The following is a 13,635-nucleotide window of genomic DNA, read 5'->3' on the forward strand; positions in this document are numbered from 1 at the left end:
TATATACAACAAAGTCTATAGAACATCCTTCCCTGGTTCCCTTGGACTATTCTTAAAAGAAGACTTTGGAGTTTAAACATCATTATGGAGGTTTCAAGCCATATGTGGCATGTATAACGTTTACTCTGGTTGTATCAGAGAATATCCTTTGTCTTGGGTTCCGTTGGACAAAAGCTTAGGCAGTCTGGCAGGATCCACGCCTAAGAGAAGCGTGATTGCCTTATGCAGATGTTGAAGCATCTGTTGGATACATGGGCCTCTCCCTTTGCTGTAATGGAGTCCAGAAAACAAGATGGATTCTGGTGGTGTTAGCCTTTGGTTGCTGGGAGCAGGCTGAAAAGCTCTTCTATTTGACAGCTCCTGGTGGCGCGGCTTCTCCCGCTGCTTTGACTGAGACGGTGCACGCCTGGAGCAGCTGGAAGCTCGGTTGTAGTTCTGGCTAACACCCGTCCAGAGATGTAGAATGTTGCTGTAAAGCTGAGGCTTTTGGTATCCTTATAAGTCTCTCAGAAATAGTGGCCAAAGTCCACTTCTTAGAGCAGATGTGTGCGAGTCAGAACTCCAGGCAGTCTGGCAACCAAGCAAGTGATCACAATGTCCATATAAATAAGGAACTCTTTCTTACAACCCTGCTGAGGCCACTCCCTCCTCAAACACCCTCTTCTCAAGCTCCACCCCCCAAATCTTCAGATATTTCCCAAAATGCAGCTGGCAACCCTATTAAAAGACTAGATCAGAACAGCTGCAACCATTCTTTCTTCTCTGATGTTCTAAAACACTTTTTGGTGTTAAGTGCGCGGGCTCTTATCTGGGAGAATCGAGTTTGATTCCCCACTCCTCCACTTGCAGCTGCTGGAATGGCCTTGGGTCAGCCGTAACTCTTGTAGGAGTTGTCCTTGAAAGGGCAGCTGCTGTAAGAGCTCTCTCAGCCCCACCTACCTCACAGGGTGTCTGTTGTGTGAGGGGGAGGAAGGTAAAAGGAGATTGTGACCACTCTGAGATTCAGAGTATAAGGCAGGATATAAATCCAGTATCTTCTTCTTCTGTCTTGCCTTTAACCCTTACTTCTCCACTCCCTGCCATCTGCTTTTGTTATCTTTTTGTTGTTGCTTCCTTCCAGTTTGGTTTCATTATCCGTTTAAGAGCGTTTGTATGTTTTCTCTTTTCTCCCCAGTTTCTCCTGGTCGGAATATTTTGGGAGGTTCCTCCGTCAAAAGTATTACACCTGTGAACTCAAGAGGAAGGGAAGGCAGCTATGCAAACTGCTTCTGAGTAAGGTAAAAAGAAAACTCCTAGGTAATTTAAGCTGCAGTTCTGAAAATATTTGCGAGTAAGCTGTATTGAATGATATGGGACTTCTTCCAGTAGGGTTGTTGCTAGTTTGGGAAATACCTGGAGATTATGGAGTATTTTCATTTTTCATAGAATTGAAAAGTTAGAAGGGATGTCCAAGGTCATCTAGTCCAATCCCCTGCACAATGCAGAAAATTCACAAATTCCCCTTTCCCCAACACCCAGTGACCCCTGCTCCATGCCCAGAAGACGGCAAAAACCCTCCAGGATCCTGGGGCAAACTGGCCTGGAAAAAAATGCTTCTTGACCCCAAATGGCAATCAGCATTTCCCTGGGCATGTAAGAAGGGGCCATGAGAACTAAGCACTGATGCGACCCTTCCTGCCCTCCTTCCCTGAGTTCACAGAATCAGCATTGCTGTCAGATGGCCATCTAGCCTCTGCTTTAAAACCTCCAAGGAAGGAGAGCCCACCACCTCCTGAGGAAGCCTGTTCCACTGAGGAAACTCACAAATCCCTCCCCCTAAATTCACAGGATCCTCATCGCTGTCAAATGGCCATCTAGCCTGTTTAAAAACCTCCAAGGAAGGAGAGCCCACCACTTCCCGAGGAAGCCTGTTCCACTGAGGAACCACTCTGTCATGAACTTCTTCCTAATGCTTAGCCAAAAACTCTTGATTTAATTTCAGCCTGTTGGTTCTGGTCTGACCTTCTGGGGCAACAGTAAACAGTTCTGCACCAACCTCTATATGACAGCCCTTCATATACTTGAAGATGGTGATCATACCACCTTTTGTGACAGTTTCCCTTCTCTCGCACTAGATTTTTCCCACGAATGTCAATTCATTCTTAGACTATTATTTTCGTGTCGATTGCAGTCTAGAGCCTTCTCCCTATGAAAGAGATCTCAAAGGTGTATAGCAGGGGTGGCCAACGGTAACTCTCCAGATGTTCTTGCCCCCATCCTCCATTGTTCCCATCTTTCATTGTGTCCCTTTAAATGCCTTTTACAAGCCACTGTTGAACTCTGAAGGCATTTGGTGCCTCTACCTCAAAATACGGCCCCACCCCCCAGAGCCCCAGATATCCGCAGATCAATTCTCCATTATCCCCTATAGCAGGGGTGGCCAACGGTAGCTCTCCAGATGTTTTTTGCCTACAACTCCCATCAGCCCCAGCCAGCATGGCCAATGGCTGGGGCTGATGGGAGTTGTAAGCAAAAAACATCTGGAGAGCTACCGTTGGCCACCCCTGGTGTATAGCACCCTTTGTAGGGCACCAGCTCCAGGTTGGAGAAAAACCTGGGGGTTTTGGAGGTGGAGTCTTAGGAGAATAGGGTTTGGGGAGGGGAGAGACTTCGGTAGGATAGAACCCACCTTCTAAAGTGGCCATTTCCCCCCCACAGTCACCTGGAGATCAGATGTAATCTCAGGAGATCTCTAGCCACCACCGGGAAGTGGGCAACGTCATCTTCCAGGCAGACCTGTTTAGATGGGTTCCTTAGGAGGCCTTAACTTAGTTTTCAACTAGATGGATTGAAGGGTGGGTTGCCAACCTCCAGGCAGGGCCTGTTGTTCTCCTGGAATTACAACTGATCTCCAAACTACAGAGATTAGTTTCCCCGGAAACAATGGCTGCTTCAGAGGATAGACTCTCTGGCGTCACTCCTGCGCTGCGCTCCCTCCCTTCATCAAATGGGTATCCCTAGGCTCCGCCCCCAAATCTCCAGGATAGGGTTGCCAGGCCCCCTGGTGGAGGAGAGGATTCCCCAGTTTGGGGTACTCCTCTCTGCCTCCCCAGTTGCTCCCCCAAAAAAGAGGCAAGGGATGGGGGGGCGCTCTGTTTTTTGGGCAAAACTCTATAGCAGAATTAGCTTCGACCATAGAGTTTTGCTCAAAAAGTCTAGGGACGCTACCAGTAACGGGAATGTCAGAAGGTGGTGCCTGTTAAAGTTTTGTGCTGGAGTCCCCGTTTACAAATAATTGTTGATATTAGGACGCCGTGACGCATTGGTTGGTGTAAAAGTCTACAAGTGAAAAAGGCGTGGCCGAAACTGGTATTGTGGACTATCCTGTTGCTACGTTGATGGCTACTCTCCCTGGATTCACATCAAGGAACGACAGATATTGAGGACTTTATTTCTAACAGGACTTTTTCATGATATTAACTGATTGGTTTGTGAGTGGTATTATATCTTTAAGAATACATGTGTTTTGTGCTACTCAGTCTTTGCTGTTTTTTCTAATCCATACTGAGTATCCATTTTTTGTACCCACCAAAAAAGAGGCAAGGGATGGGGGGCGCTCTATTTTTTGGGCAAACCTCTATAGTAGAATTAGTTTAGACCATAGAGTTTTGCCCCAAAACCAGAACGTCTCTCTCCTGATGTCACCGATGTGCCTATGTCACTTCCTGGTGATGTAGGCATGTCAAGTTTATTTTCAGGGTTCCTCCCTACCCTTGGTAAGTTCATTCTTCACCCCCTGTCAGTAGATCCAAGGGACCGGGCAAGCCGACTCCAGGAATTTCCCAGTCTGTAATTAGAAACCCTAGAAGAGCCCCATGGCACAGAGTAGTAAAACCTCAATATTGCAGTTCGAGCTCTCTGCCCACGATCTGAGTTCAATCCCAGCGGAAGCTGGGTTCAGGTAGCTGGCTCAAGGTTGACTCAGCCTTCCATCCTTCCAAGGTCGGTAAAATGAGTACCCAGCCTGCTGGGGAGAAAGTGTAGATGACTGGGGAAGGCAAACCACCCCATAAAAGTCTGTTGGGAAAATATAGTGATGCAATGTCACCCCAGAGTCAGAAATGACTGGTACTTGCACAGAGGACTACCTTTACCTTTTATTGGAAGCCCTAACTAGAGGTTACTGGAGGATAGGCTACTGTTCTGTAATCGTTAGATATTGGTCTATCTGATTTCTTTTTGCTGTGCATCATTGTGTTTTTTTTCCTGTGGGATGTAAAACTGCTTTACCTGAAATGCATTACACTTCCCCGCTCTCCATGTTTTAAGCATTTTTGGATCTTTTCTTAGTTGAAGGGTTTATTGCTTTGGTGTTAACTTGATTTGCTGGGCTCTACATTGTGCTTAATAAATCATTTCCATTTATTTCCATCAACGAATTAATCCAGGGCTGCCGATTGCGCAGTGATGTAGTGACCTCAGCCCCAGTCCTCCACCCTCAAGAAACTGAGGCATGGGAGGAAAACAATGGCCAGAAAACAGTCTCCATAGTGACATTCTAGGATTTTTTCCTCTCTGTTGCTATGGTTTTTTAGCATAGAGATCTAGGGAAATTCCTTGACTTTTGCCTGACATTGTGACATCACATCCTCTCCAATTCTCTCCCTTGCCATACACCCGCCCTCACAGTCTTCTGGGATTTGCTGAGGCTGTGCTAGCAACCCAAAATGAGTCTATGTGTTTTCCTTAGGAGACACTATTGACCCACTGGGCTAAATTAAGGCCCAGACTTTCAGGTTTTAGCAAAGGCAGGGAGCAAAACAGGCCGTAGCTAGAGATGGGTGAGCTCTTTCCCACTCATCTGCATTGTTCTCCCCCCCCTTTTGTTCCTCAGTACATTCTGGGAATTGTATGAACATCAACATATGAAGCTGCCTTATACTGAATCAGACCTTTGGTCCATCAAAGTCAGTATTGTCTTCTCAGACTGGCAGCGGTTCTCCAGGGTCTCAAGCTGAGGTTTTTCACACCTATTTGCCTGGACCCTTTTTTGGAGGTGCCGGGGACTGAACCTGGGACCTTCTGCTTCCCAAGCAGATGCTCTACCACTGAGCCACCGTCCCTCCCCAAAGGTTTTCAAGGCAAGAGTCCTTCAGACCAGTGAGTCCAAATGGGTAACAAGTAGGGTTGCCAAGTCCAATTCAAGAACTATCTGGGGAGTTTGGGGGGTGGAGCCAGGAGACATTGGGACCAAGGGTCTGATTCAGTATAAGGCAGCTTCATATGTTCATATGTTCTGGGATAGCCATAACTCAGCTATGACATTGGCGGGAGGGTGTGGGGGGGAGTCAAATCAAAGTCAATGGGCTTAGAAGGGCATAACTCTACTGAGAACTGGCCTATTAATGCTCATGGTCGATGAGCTGTGTTGTGTGCAGGGGTGAAATTCTAGCAGGAGCTCCTTTGTGTATCAAGTCACATACCCCTGATGTAGCCAATCCTCCAAGAGCTTACAGGACTCTTTTTTTGTAAACTTGGAGGACTGGCTATATCAGGGGTGTGTGGCCTGATATGCAAAGGAGCGCCTGCTAGAATTCCACCCCTGTGCTTTATTACAAATTGCTCAGGACAGAGCAATCATGAGTGTGAACAAAACATCCGTTTAGGGTCGCTAATCCCCAGTTGGGTTAAAAAGAGAAATACAACGAGAGAGGTCATTCTGTAAGGCTAACAATGTAAACCCAAAGGGTTCCTTTGACCCAAATTACAATGATAACAATAAACATGCATTTATTACACGAAAGACAGGCAAAAAAATGACAATCCTCCATATATAGCCATAGAAACTCAGTCCAATAATAAAATACTCAGCTCACAGCAATCACATAGATTCCAGCAGAGTCAGTGTACGCAATCATGTTCCAATCTCATGAAAAAAAATGTGTGTGCGACAGGACAGCTGGAATTCCACTTCCTGTTTCATAAATTTCCCTACTGGACGGGGGGGGTCTCTCTTACCTGCCGTCTCCTCCCAGCTCACTCGCCTTCTCCCCCCGCCCCGCATCAGCCACCCCGCCGCCTGCAGCCATTGCCCGCTTCTCCATCAGCTGTTCCCCGTGCGGGAACAAAGAGGAATCACAGAAGCCCAGGTCCTGCCGCGGGGCATGGCGGGAAGCATAGCTCCCCGTCTGGAGCTCAGCCCCACAAGCCAATGGGAGGCGAGCGGCCCAGAGAACTACAAGGCCGGAAAGTTCTGCCGCGCTAGGCACGCTGGGAGTTGTAGTTCTTTCTAAAGGTGGGGAGAGGTATCGCAGACCGGGGAAGGGAAGGGGGGGAAAGGAAAGGAAACTGAAAGGCTCAAGGCTTTGCAAAAGGGGCACCAGGCGGGGGCGGGTAGTTCTTTGCAAGGCCTCCCTGGCATTTTTTTTTTGCCATTGCAATTTGCAAAAGGCCACCCCACCTCCAAATGCCCCAAGAGCGAGTGGCACCAAAATGGCGCCATTTCCCCCCCGCTTCGGGATTTTTGGAGAGCGGGGGAGGAGGCTTCAAATTCGGGAGACCCCCGCCAGGGCGGGGGGGGGGGGTTGGGAAGCCTACTTGGGTCAGCCATAGCTCTGGCAGAGGTTGTCCTTGAAAGGGCAGCTGCTGTGAGAGTCCTCTCAGCCCCACCCACCTCACAGGGTGTCCGTTGTGGGGGGGAGGAAGGGAAAGGAGATTGTGAGCCGCTCTGAGACTCTTCGGAGTGGAGGGCGGGATATAAATCCAATATCATCTTCATCTTCTTCTTCTTCTTAAAAGGTGTGTGGTCCCTTTAAATGTGATAGCCAGAACTCCCTTCAGAGTTCAATCGTGCTTGTCACGCCCTTGCTTCTGGCTCCACCCCCAAAGTCTCCTGGCTCCTCCCCCAAAGTCCCCAGATATTGCTTGAGTTGGACCTGGCAACTTTACATCCATTGTTTCACCGCCACCCCCTCAATTCGTTAACTAAGATGGCCATCAGTTTTGCATTGAACTCTCTGTGAAGCCTTGGCTTTTTTATCAAAAACCTGTGGCTTCTTTCGTGACAAGAGCCGGATACTTATCTAAGATGGATATTAATAGGGTAGTTACAAGCCTGCCAGTGAAGTCTTATTTGGTTTAGCGTCTCAGAAGTAAAACTGCTATTAAACCAGACCCAAAGTGACATGAATTTCAGGCTCTGTAGGTTCTCTGCTTGTCGTGCTAGGCTAATTGCCATGGAAAACGAATGGCTTCCCGTAAGCCAACCTGGGTAGCAGACGGCTTTTGTCTGGAACGCCTTCAACATCTTTGCAGTCTGTAACCCGGAGACGGCTCTCAAGTGCACTTTTATTACTCTTATCTCCATCAGGAGGAGAGGGCATGAAATATATCCCTTTTGTACTTCGGGATGCCATTAAAGTGCATTGGATTCTCTCTCTTTCTCTCTCCCTTTTTCCCATCCATTTATAATGCTGCATTTTCAATTTGCGCTGCCAATACAGTTCACTCAACAAGGCAATGGCAAACCACCCCGTAAAAAGTCTGTCGTGAAAACGTTGTGAAAGCAACGTCACCCCAGAGTCGGAAACGACTGGTGCTTGCACGGGGGACCTTTCCTTTTCCTTGTATGTCCTTTTGAAATTCACAGATTGCACTCAAAGAGTGCTTGTGAATGGTTCCTCATCCTCTTGGAGAGGAGTGACAAGTGGAGTGCCTCAAGGATCTGTCCTGGGACCTGTTTTGTTCAGCATCTTTATCAATGATTTGAACGAAGGAATAGAGGGAAAGCTTATTAAATTTGCCGATGATACTAAATTGGGAGGGGTTGCAAACCCAGTAGAAGACAGAAACAGGATACAGGATGACTTTGACAGGCTGGAAAACTTGGCTAAACTCAATAAAATGAATTTTAACAGGGATAAATGTAAAGTTCTGCATTTAGGTAGGAAAAATCCAATGCATGGTTGTAGGATGGGGGAGACTTGTCTTAGCAGTAGTATGTGCGAAAAGGACCATATGCTGAACATGAGTCAACAGTGTGATGCAGTGGCTAAAAAGGCAAATGCAGTTTTGGGCTGTATCAACAGAAGTATAGTGTCCACGTGATGTGATGGTATCGTTTATTCTGCTCTGGTAAGACCTCACCTGGAGTATTGTATTAAGTTTTCATCACCATATAGGATATAGACAAGCTGAGTAGGGTGACGAAGATGGTGAGGGGTCTGGAGACCAAATCCTATGAGGAAATGTTGAAGGAGCTGGGCATCTTTAGCCTGGAGAGGAGGCGGCTGAGAGGTGATATGATCACCATCTTCAAGTACTTGAAGGGCTGTCATATAGAGAATGGTGTGGAATTGTTTTCTGTGGCCCCAGAAGGTAGGACCAGAACCAATGGGTTGAAATTAAATCAAAAGAGTTTCCGGCTCAACATTAGGAAGAACTTCCTGACCATTAGAGTGGTTCCTCAGTGGAACAGCCTTCCTCGGGAGGTGGTGGGCTCTCCTTCCTTGGAGGTTTTTAAACAGAGGCTGGATGGCCATCTGACAGCAATAAAGATCCTGTGAATTTAGGGGGAGGTGTTTGTGAGTTTCCTGCATTGTGCAGGGGGTTGGACTAGATGACCCTGGAGGTCCCTTCTAACTATGATTCTAAGATTCTATGAAATGTGGGGGATGGATTTTTTTTAACAAGAAAATAGAATTCCTTTGAGCATGTGCAGAGTGCCTTTCCTTACCTACTGAGCAACTATAAAGAGCCTGATGAATCTAGGACCAGGGAGACCTTCCAGGTTATAAAATGCCTTTTCAAGGAAGGTCTAAAGCCCAGCTTAGCTCACCAGAGCTTGGAAGAGAAGCAGGCATGGCCACAGCTGCTCTGCCACTAGGGCCCTGGTGGCAAACCTATTTCATGCATGCCAGAGGCGGCACTCAGAGCCCTCTCTCTGGGCACGCTCACCGTTGCCCGTTTTTGCCTCTCCCGCTATCCACACCGACCGTTTTCGCTTCCCCTGCTCCCCTGCCAACCGTTTTCGCCTCTCCCACACTTCCCTTTTTTCTAAACTACAACCTCAGTATTCAGGTTAAATTGCCGTGTTGGCACTTTGCGATAAATAAGTGGGTTTTGGGTTGCAGTTTGGGCACTCGGTGTCTAAAAGGTTTGCCATCACTGACCTAGGGCATAAGGTTGCCAATCCCCAAGGTGGAGGCAGGGGATCCCCCAGTTTGGTGGCCTTCCCCCCGCTTTAGGATCATCAGAAAGCTGTGGGAGGGGGAATGTCTGCTGGGCACTCCATTATTCCCTATGGAGACCAATTCTCATAGGATATAATGGAGAATTGATCCGCAGGTATCTGGGGCTAGGGAGGGGGTTGTTTTCTGGGGCAGAAGCACCAAATTTGCAGCATAGCATCCAGTGCCTCTCCTCAAAACGCCCTCCTAGTTTCAAAAAGATTGAACCTGGGGGTCCAATTCTGTGAGCCCCAAAAGAAGGTGCCCCTATCCTTCATTATTTCCTGCAGAATGAAGGCATTTATAAGGAACACAGTCCCTTGAAACGTGATGGCCAGAACTCCCTTTGGAGTTCAATTGCGCTCGTCATACCCTTGCTCCTGGCTCCACCCCCAAAGTTCCCAGGTATTTATTGAATTGGACTTGGCAACTCTACTAGGACACCGGCCTTTGGGGAAGGGGGGTGCTGAATTGGGCACCCCCCCTGTGTAGGGTTGCCAAGTCCAATTTAAGAAATATCTGGGGACTTTGGGGGTGGAACCAGGAGACATTAGGGGTGGAGCCAAGATCAAGGCTGTGAGAAGCATAATTGAACTCCAAAGGGAGTTCTGGCCATCACATTTAAAGGGACGGCACACCTTTTCAATGCCTTCCTTCCATAGGAAATAATGAAGGATGGGGCACCTTCTTTTGGGGCTCATAAAATTGGACCCCCTGGTCCAATCGTTTTGAAACTTGGGAGATATTTTGGGGAGAGGCAGTAGATCCTGTACTGAAAATTTGGTGCCTCTACCTCAAAAAACAGCCCCTCCCAGAGCCCCAGATACCCGCAGATCAATTCTCCATTATTTTCTATGAGAATAAATCACCATAGGGAACAACAGAGTTCCCAGCAGACATTTCCCTCCCCTCCTCCTGCTTTCTGACGACCCTGAAGCAGGGGGAGGGCCTCCAAACTGGGGGATCCCCTGCCCACACCTGGGGATTAAATAACCCAATATGAATAGAGAATCACAGATAAATGACTAGCAGGGGAGCCCCTAAGGGTTCTGTGATTAAACCAGCCTCCAATAGAAGAAAGCCAACAGTAGCAGACAGCGACGAAGGCGGCGCCTCTCTGCTGGAGCACCTCATTATAAACATAACTTTCACTGTACCTGAAGGATTGATTTCCATTGTCAACTTTGTAATCTTTTGCATTAAGCCTGTGGAAGCTTCAGAGAAACGGAGGCAGAGAGGCGCCGCCTTCGTCGCTGTCTGCTACTGTTGGCTTTTTTCTACAGCAGTTTGACTTGTGAAGAAGACTCAACTTTGCCAGTTCTTGGCTGAAACCATTGGGAGGCCTACTGGTCCCAAGAAAGACTGTGCATATTATAATACTTCACCTCATTTTGTCCTTATAAAGGACTGATCATACTGTATGACTTCACCTTATGTACAATTCACTGCTTTAAGTGGTTGTTTATGTTTCCTTTATAAATTTCAATGAAAATTTGTTGATTATATTTGAGGCTGGTTTAATCACAGAACCCTTAGGGGCTCCCCTGCTACCCACCTGGGGATTGGCAACCCTACCCAGTTTGGTGTAGAGAGCCAGTAGTGGTTGAGTGTGCGGACTCTTATCTGGGAGAACCGGGTTTGATTCCCCACTCCTCCACTTGCACCTGCTAGCATGGCCTTGGGTCAGCCATAGCTCTGGCAGAGGTTGTCCTTGAAAGGGCAGCTGCTGTGAGAGCCCTCTCCAGCCCCATCCACCTCACAGGGTGTTTGTTGTGGGGGAGGAAGGTAAAGGAGATTGTGAGCCACTCTGAGACTCTTCGGAGTGGAGAGCGGAATATAAATCCAATATCTTCATCTACCTCACAGGGTGTCTGTTGTGGGGGAGGAAGGGAAAGGAGATTGTGAGCCGCTCTGAGTCTCTTCAGAGTGGAGGGTGGGATATAAATCCAATATCTTCATGTACCTCACAGGGTGTCTGTTGTGGGGGAGGAAGGTAAAGGAGATTGTGAGCCGCTCTGAGACTCTTCGGAGTGGAGGGCGGGATATAAATCCAATATCTTCTTCTTACCCCTGTGACTCGGTGATGTTATCAGTGCAGGAGGGGGACACCAGACGTTAGCCTTGTCTAGGGTGCCAGAAAGTCTAGGGCCGGCCCTGGGGAGCCCGCCAAGGAAGACAGAAATAGCTTCTGTTAGGAAGTTAGTGGCAGACCACCTCTGCTCATCTCTGGCCTAGAGTGCCCATGGATTAGTGGCAGACCACCTCTGCTCATCTCATGGCCTAGAATGCCATGAGCCGGTCGCTGCCCGACAGCCTGTTCTTCTTCGCATCCTCGCAGGCCGCTCTCGATTTAGAAAATAAGCCGTGCGGTCATCTCTGATTAGCTCAAGCACGTGCTCTTCTGTGGGGCCCGGTCAAAGGGTGCAAATCCTTAGCCTGCTGAGCGGAATTATTTGAAGGCTTGTCCTCCTTTCAGGACCAGCTTCTGATTAGCAGGGATTAAGGTTTCTTCCCAAAATAAACAAAGAGCTTTTAAGCCAGTTTTCAAGAAACCCATCCTTTCCCCTGCCCTCCTGGCAAACGGCAAAGAAATTAATTTGGTGGGCAAAAGGACATCAAATAGCCCTGAATGGGTTTTTTTAGAACTGATAAAAGGAAGTCCTTCTTCACCCAAAGGGTGATTAACACGTGGAATTCACTGCCACAGGAGGTGGTGGTGGCTACAAGCATAGACAGCTTCAAGAGGCGAATGGATAAGAATATGGAGCAGAGGTCCATTAGTGGCTATTAGCCACAGCTTATTATTGGAACTCTCTGTCTCGGGCAAGTGATGCTCTGGATTCTTGTGCTTGGTGGGGGGGGGGGGCACAGTGGGAGGGCTTCTAGCCCCACTGGTGGACCTCCTGATGGCACTTGATTTTTTTTGGCCACTGTGTGACACAGAGTGTTGGACTGGATGGGCCACTGGCCTGATCCAACGTGGCTTCTCTTATGTTTTTTTTTTTTCCAAAATAAGATAAGTTTCTTGAAAAACTCTAAGCTGTACATAGCATTGTAAAATGAAGTAAGATCAAAGAAACTGATTCAGCGTGTAACAAAATTCTACTGCGCATAGAGAAGATATAACAGTAGATATAACTAGAAATAACATTAGAACAAAGCATGAGTCAAGTGGCACCTTTAAGACCAACAAAGTTTTACTGAGAACATAAGCTTTCATGTGCTAGAAGCACACTTCAGCACACAATAGGATGGAATGGTAAGCAGTTCTGAATATAGAGAAAGTGGGCAGTGAATTAGTGTGCAAAATCATAAAAATGTTTATTAGCAGATTAAAAGAATCACAAGTTAGGGTCTGGTGATTGTTAGTTTGTGTTGACTGAGCTGAAACAACAACAAAGGCAATATGAGTTGGAATTGCAGATTGATGTCTATGTCATTAGGTATCCTGGTTGTGTGAAGTGCAATAAATAAGAGTCTGTTGTAATGTTAGCCCTGGATTAAAATGAGGTAAATAAAATCCAGTCTGCCCCTCCACCCCCCCCCCCCAAAAAAATCCTAATAACGGTAATTAAATTGATAATTGGGCCAAGGGTACTGCTATTTAAGTCAAGAGTATTACCTTGCACCATCGCAACCTAAAAAAAGGAAATAAGCAAGCCTCATTTTGGGCAGGAACTCACAGGAACCTCTAAATTTTATTGTGCTTTTTCTTTCTTACCCCCCCCCCCCAAAAAAAACCTTTCTTCTGGGCTCCATTGTTCAAACCCCCTGTGAGAATTTTGCTGAACTCTAAGATCAGACAAACTGTCTAATATTCCCCCCCCCTTCCCCCCAAAATGGAGAAATAACTAAAGCATATAAGGCAGACAGATGGAAATCTTCCTCATACCTCTGTGGCCGCATAGGAGAAAGTAATTTTAAAAGTATTATGTAAATAAGGTTGTATTGTGACACTTATCATTCAAGAAGCGTTTTAAGACAGATGCTGAGCTACTAGAATTGAGCGCACCTTCCGGTGATGTCAGGGGTGTGTGGCATATGCAAATGAGTTGTGCTAATGAGCTCCAGTACCTCAGTATATATATACATACTGTGGCTAATAGCCACTGATGGAGCTCTGCTCCATATTTTTATCCAATCCCCTCTTGAAGCTGGCTATGCTTGTAGCCGCCACCACCTGCTGTGGCAGTGAAGTCTACATGGTAATCACCCTTTGGGTGAAGAAGGACTTCCTTTTATCCGTTTTAACTTAAAAGGAGAAGTTGAAAAGGTCATTGAAAGGGAGTGACGAAAATCCATTGATTTCGAGGGAGCGTGCTGAAAAGGCTTGTTGGTCTCGCAAAGACATCTTTACAAGCGGATCCAGAAATAGCACACTTGGCATCGATCCCCCAAAGCAGTTGTGGAACCATGTGATGAGGGAAAG

The 13,635-nt window shown here is 47.2% G+C and overlaps 1 protein-coding gene across 1 annotated transcript in view; it reads left to right on the forward strand.

Annotated features, from left to right (window-relative positions):
• The first annotated feature begins 750 nt into the window (after nucleotides 1-750).
• SLCO4A1 (solute carrier organic anion transporter family member 4A1) overlaps nucleotides 751-13,635 on the forward strand; it is a 61,784-nt gene continuing 48,899 nt past the window's right edge. Inside the window, exons 1-2 of the mRNA XM_060230622.1 lie at nucleotides 751-973; nucleotides 1,175-1,277. The gene's annotated coding sequence lies outside the window, so the exon portion shown is untranslated. The remainder of the gene's footprint in view (nucleotides 974-1,174; nucleotides 1,278-13,635) is intronic.

This window comes from Heteronotia binoei, chromosome 2 (genome assembly GCF_032191835.1).
Source record: "Heteronotia binoei isolate CCM8104 ecotype False Entrance Well chromosome 2, APGP_CSIRO_Hbin_v1, whole genome shotgun sequence".
Lineage (NCBI taxonomy): Eukaryota > Metazoa > Chordata > Lepidosauria > Squamata > Gekkonidae > Heteronotia > Heteronotia binoei.